The sequence below is a fragment of the Nannospalax galili genome, unplaced genomic scaffold (assembly GCF_000622305.1).
Source record: "Nannospalax galili isolate Female #2095 unplaced genomic scaffold, S.galili_v1.0 scaffold1025, whole genome shotgun sequence".
NCBI classification, from domain to species: Eukaryota; Metazoa; Chordata; class Mammalia; order Rodentia; family Spalacidae; genus Nannospalax; species Nannospalax galili.
Window position 1 is genome coordinate 1,369,069 of NW_008353598.1, and position 4,890 is coordinate 1,373,958.

Here is a 4,890-nt window from a genome sequence, read left to right on the forward strand (position 1 = left end):
CAGCTATTCAGGAGTACCCACAGAAGACCAATTCAGGGCTGAATCAGATACACTCAGGCTTCTTTCACCACCGTGAGGAAGGCCAGAAGGAGGCCAGAACTCAGTACTCTCTGGCGGTCTACTGAGATCAGAGCTGCTACACCAATGGAGGTTGAAATCCACCCTCTCAGACTGTCTACTAGGATCTCAGCCTTAGCCTGCCAAAGCCTGATCTGCCCTGGGGCCTTCAGAGGGGCCTCACAAAATCCCAGGTAGGGGGGATGGCTATGGCACAGTTAGGGGAAGCACACCACCACATGGAGGCAGGGTCCTGTATTCTAGGCCCTCTGCCAGAAGGAGGCCAGACTCTCTGGTGGTCTCTCATTTTTAATGTTTATTTTTAATTATGTGTATGTATGTGTATCTGTGTGGGTATGTGCATGTAAGCATGCATGTTCATAGAAGCCAGCATCAGATACACGGGGGCTGGAGTTACAGGAGGTTGTGAGCTGCCTGATACGGGTGCTGGGAACCGAACTCTTGTCCTTTTTTGGAACAGCAAGCACTCTTACTGCTGAGACATTTCTCCAGCTCTGATAATTTCTTTTATGTTGTTAGATTTCTTGATCAAGGCAGAAGCTAATTGAAGTAACCAGTTTGTAAACTCTTTACTGAAAAGTGGAAAGGTAGAAGATACATGGATTTATAACAGCTTCATAAACTAGGTACATTTGACCACAATCTGTTAGACTTTAAGAGGAATGTTAATTGATCTAAATATGAAAGCAGCTTGGGCAAAACAGGGCTGCAGGTGGTACTTTAAAAATATGTATACTTACTGAGATGAAATTCACATTACATCACAATCAATTACTTGTTTTATAGTGGACATTTCTGTGGCACTTACTGCTTTGAGGATGTGGTGCAAACTCTGTCTTTTTTGTTTCAATACATTTTTAAGTGTGTGTGGTCTGTGTGTGTCTGTATGTGTATGTGCAGGTTTACACACCCATGCATGCATGTGGAAATGTCAGAAAAGGTTATCAGGTGTCTTACTGCACTCTGCCTAATCACTTGAGACAGGGTCTCTTGCTGAACCCGGAGCTCCCAGTTTATTTGACTAGGTTGGCAATCAGAAAGCCAAAAAATTCTTGTTTTTGCACCTTCTCCCCAGCATTGGGATGTGAGGTGTGTGAATGATGGTGCCTGGCTTTTTATGTGGGTTCTGGATATTTGAACTCAGGTCCTCATGCTTGTACTACAAATGCTCTTACCCAAGGAGCCATCTCCCCTGCCCTTCAGGGGCATGTTTGAAGTCACCTGGGGAGAACATTACATAATCCTGCCCTTGTTTTTCTTTCTCCCATCTGTGGGAAGCCACTGATTTGATTGCTGTCTCTATTAATTTGACTGTCCTGGATTGTTTGTATAATAAATTGACATTCGGTGTCTGACTTCTTTCATTTAGCATGTTTTGAAGATTCAACAAAATCACAGCATGGATCTGCAGCTTCTTCCTTCTTATGGCCCATTGTGCAGATATCCTACATGTGTTTATCCATTCAGCTCTTGATGGACATTTGCATCATTTCTGTTTTGGCTATTGCTAATAATGGCAATATGAAAACTTGTGAGGAAATATTTATCTGAGTATTTCCAGGTCTTTTGAATGAATATCAGAGACTAGGTTTGCGGGATCATATGGTGATTTTATTTGGTTCTCATTAAATATTGTTTTATAAATTATATATACTTACTGAGTATAGGGTGAGAATGTTTGATGTATGTCCACAGTGAGTAATTATTAAATCAGGGTAATTAGTATATCCATCTTCTGTTACTCGGTGTCTTATAGCCTTAATCTCATCTAGTCAGCTCATTGTGCTGTAGAAGCAATTGAAACATGTTCCTTTCAGCTAACTGTGCTTGGTACCCACTTTCCAACACATTTATTCATCCCTCTACCTTGTTTAGTCTCAAGATTTGACTGTTATCTACTTTTTCAGTTTCCTTATACAAGTGGCAACAGGTGGTATTTATTTCTCTGTACTTGGTATATGTTGTAATAGTGTTTCTAATAAAATATTTTGTTTATTATTTTTATTTTAGGTGTATGAATTTATTGCCTTAATGTGTGGAAGTGCACCTGTGTGTGAAATGCCCATGAAGGCCAAAAGAGGGCATTGGATCCCCTGGAACTAGAGCTGTGAGTGGTTGTTAGCTATGATGTTGCTTGAAACTGAACCTGAGTCCTCTGCAAGAGTAAACAGTGTACTTAAAACTGAGGATTTCACTTTAGCCCCAGGATTTCACTTCGCAATACATGATAGTATCCCAATTGTGCATACACATCAGTTTCATTTTCCCTTTTATACATTGACTGGCATCTCAGGTGATTCTTTATTTTGTATATTATGAATAGTTTTGTAGTAAGAGAGGGAGTGCAGGTACATATTTGATATATTGTTTTTATTTCCTTTGAAGATGTACCTAGGTGTGGAGCAACTAGATTATAGAATATAATTCTGAGTTTATTGAGAAATCTCTATATTGTTTCTGTAATGGCTATACTAATGTGCATTCCAACCAAGAGTTCTCTGTTTTCCACATGCTTACCAGCATTAGATTTTCTTTGTCTCTAATTCTAGTCATTCTAACTAGAGGAGAGTTGATGATACCTCAGTGTGGCTTTGATCTGCGGAGCCATGATGCTCAGTGATAGCTCATTCATTTATACATTTGTTGAAAATTTGTATATTTTCTTTTCCTGCTTTTTGAGACAGGGTCTTAAAAGTATATCCCCTTCTGCCCAATAATTGCTATATATCTCAGGTGCAGTCATTCTCCTGCCTCATCTATCCAAGTGCTAGGATCACCATGTATATTAATAATGCATTCACATATATCCTTTTGAGGAATGTCTGTTCGTTTTATTTAATCTCTTGTTGGTTTTTCTCCCCACTTTGCTGATTAGTTTCTTTTGTTGTAGAGATGCTTCTTTCTTACAACGTAGCTTTTGTTGCTTGTTTTTGTATCAAATTTAAAAATCATTGTATGCATCAAGTGTGCCCACTTCTAGTTACTTTCTGTTGCTGTGATTAAAAATCCAAAAACAACTTGGGGAGGGAAGCCATTTTTTGGCTTAACTTTCACATCACATTCCCTCATCCAGGGATGCCAAAGCAGGAAATGACACAGAGAACAGGAAACATGAAGGAATGCTGCTTACTGGCATTTTCCTCTGGCTTTCTCAGCTACTCTCCTTATAGGACCATGACTACCTGCCCAAGGGATGACTCTGACCACAGTGGGCTGTGCCCTCCTGCATCAAGGTCTAGTTAAGGAAATGCCTCACAGACATGGCTACAGGCCGATCAAATGGATGCAATTCTTTTGCGGAGGTTCCCTCTTCCCAGGTGTCTCTGGTTTGTATCAAGTGGACAACTAATCAGCATACTCCTGTTTTCTTTCTGCAGTCTCATAAAGGAGGGTTTTTGTATCGCTATTGCTTGATTTTTCTCCAGCTCATTAAAAAATTCATTGAAGAATTGTGGCAGAATCTATAATTACTTCATGACATCACAAATATATCATGCAATATGTGACATAGTACCCTATCTCAAATAGTTATTGGAAGACAATTCCAAAAATGCTCCTCTTACTGACACATACAGTGTAATCTTCAGACTATATATTGGACTGGGTTTCATCTATTGAAAATAATATTAACCTGTCTTAAATAAAACTCTGTCCTCTGCAGTTGGTTTATAAACCTTCCTTATTGACTTCATCAGTTCTTTCATTTGGAAAAATTTAACATATAATACAGTCTTAGAACACTAATTCTTTAAGCACAAATTATATTTGTCATATTGTTTGATAAAATGCCAAAATAATGTTTTGAAGCAAAGTGTTTCATATGCATAAATTTAAGGTGTTTTTCTACTGCTTTCTATTTTTTCTTTTCTCCTTTTCATGCTTATTCATGTTTGTCTTGCCAGACACAAGTCACAAAGATGAGCCTAGTTTTTTTTAAATAAATAATTTATTTAGAATTTCAGACATGCATATAAGGTGTTTTGATCAAATCCATGCCCACTCCCTCCCCTCCAACTCCTCCCATATCTCCCCATCACTTTTTTTTTCTATTAGCTTCATTGACTCTTTCTTCTTCTTTGATTTATTTATTTTTATGGGGCTTTTGACTACTGCAACATTACCCCCTCTGGAGAGGTAACTATAAAGTCTTTTAAGGATTAGATACAAGCTCCCAAATACTTTTGACATTTTTGGCCTTTGGAACAGAGTATGTTGTTAAGAGGCCCAAGGACATTGGGACTTTTAGCCAAGAAACGATACTTTTCTTTGGGGTACTTTAACTGCCTAGCCAATTCCTACCTCCTATTCTTATCATCCTCTGAAGAGGTTAACCAAATTGCCAATAGGGTATTGGGACTCAGATTACCCTGACTTCTTTCATGCCGAACAGGGACACAGGGTGAAGCAATTGGAGTACCCCTTCAGTGGGTCTATCTATAAGACTCCCAAATTGCATAACTCTTATCTCTAAGGGGAAAAGAAAGTCCTTGAATCCTGAATAGGTGATGTGAAGGAGAAGTAAAGGCAAGAGTAATTAGCATTACAAGTTCTAGATAGGGAACTTAAAAAAATGTCAGAAAAGGGCAATTTTCATATGTTCATATGAGAGTCCCTTGGAATTTCTTGACAAGCGCTTCTAAAGGCATCCCTCCATTGGGTTCCTCCTCATTTTTCTTTAGTCTTCCAAGGCTGGACTCTAGAATGATGGAGTCAGGATTTCCTTTCAGGTATTTTGATAGCTGTTGGAGTAGTTAGAATCAGTGTCAGTACCCTTTCAAAGGGTTCTAGATAGGGAGAGAAAACAAATTTATC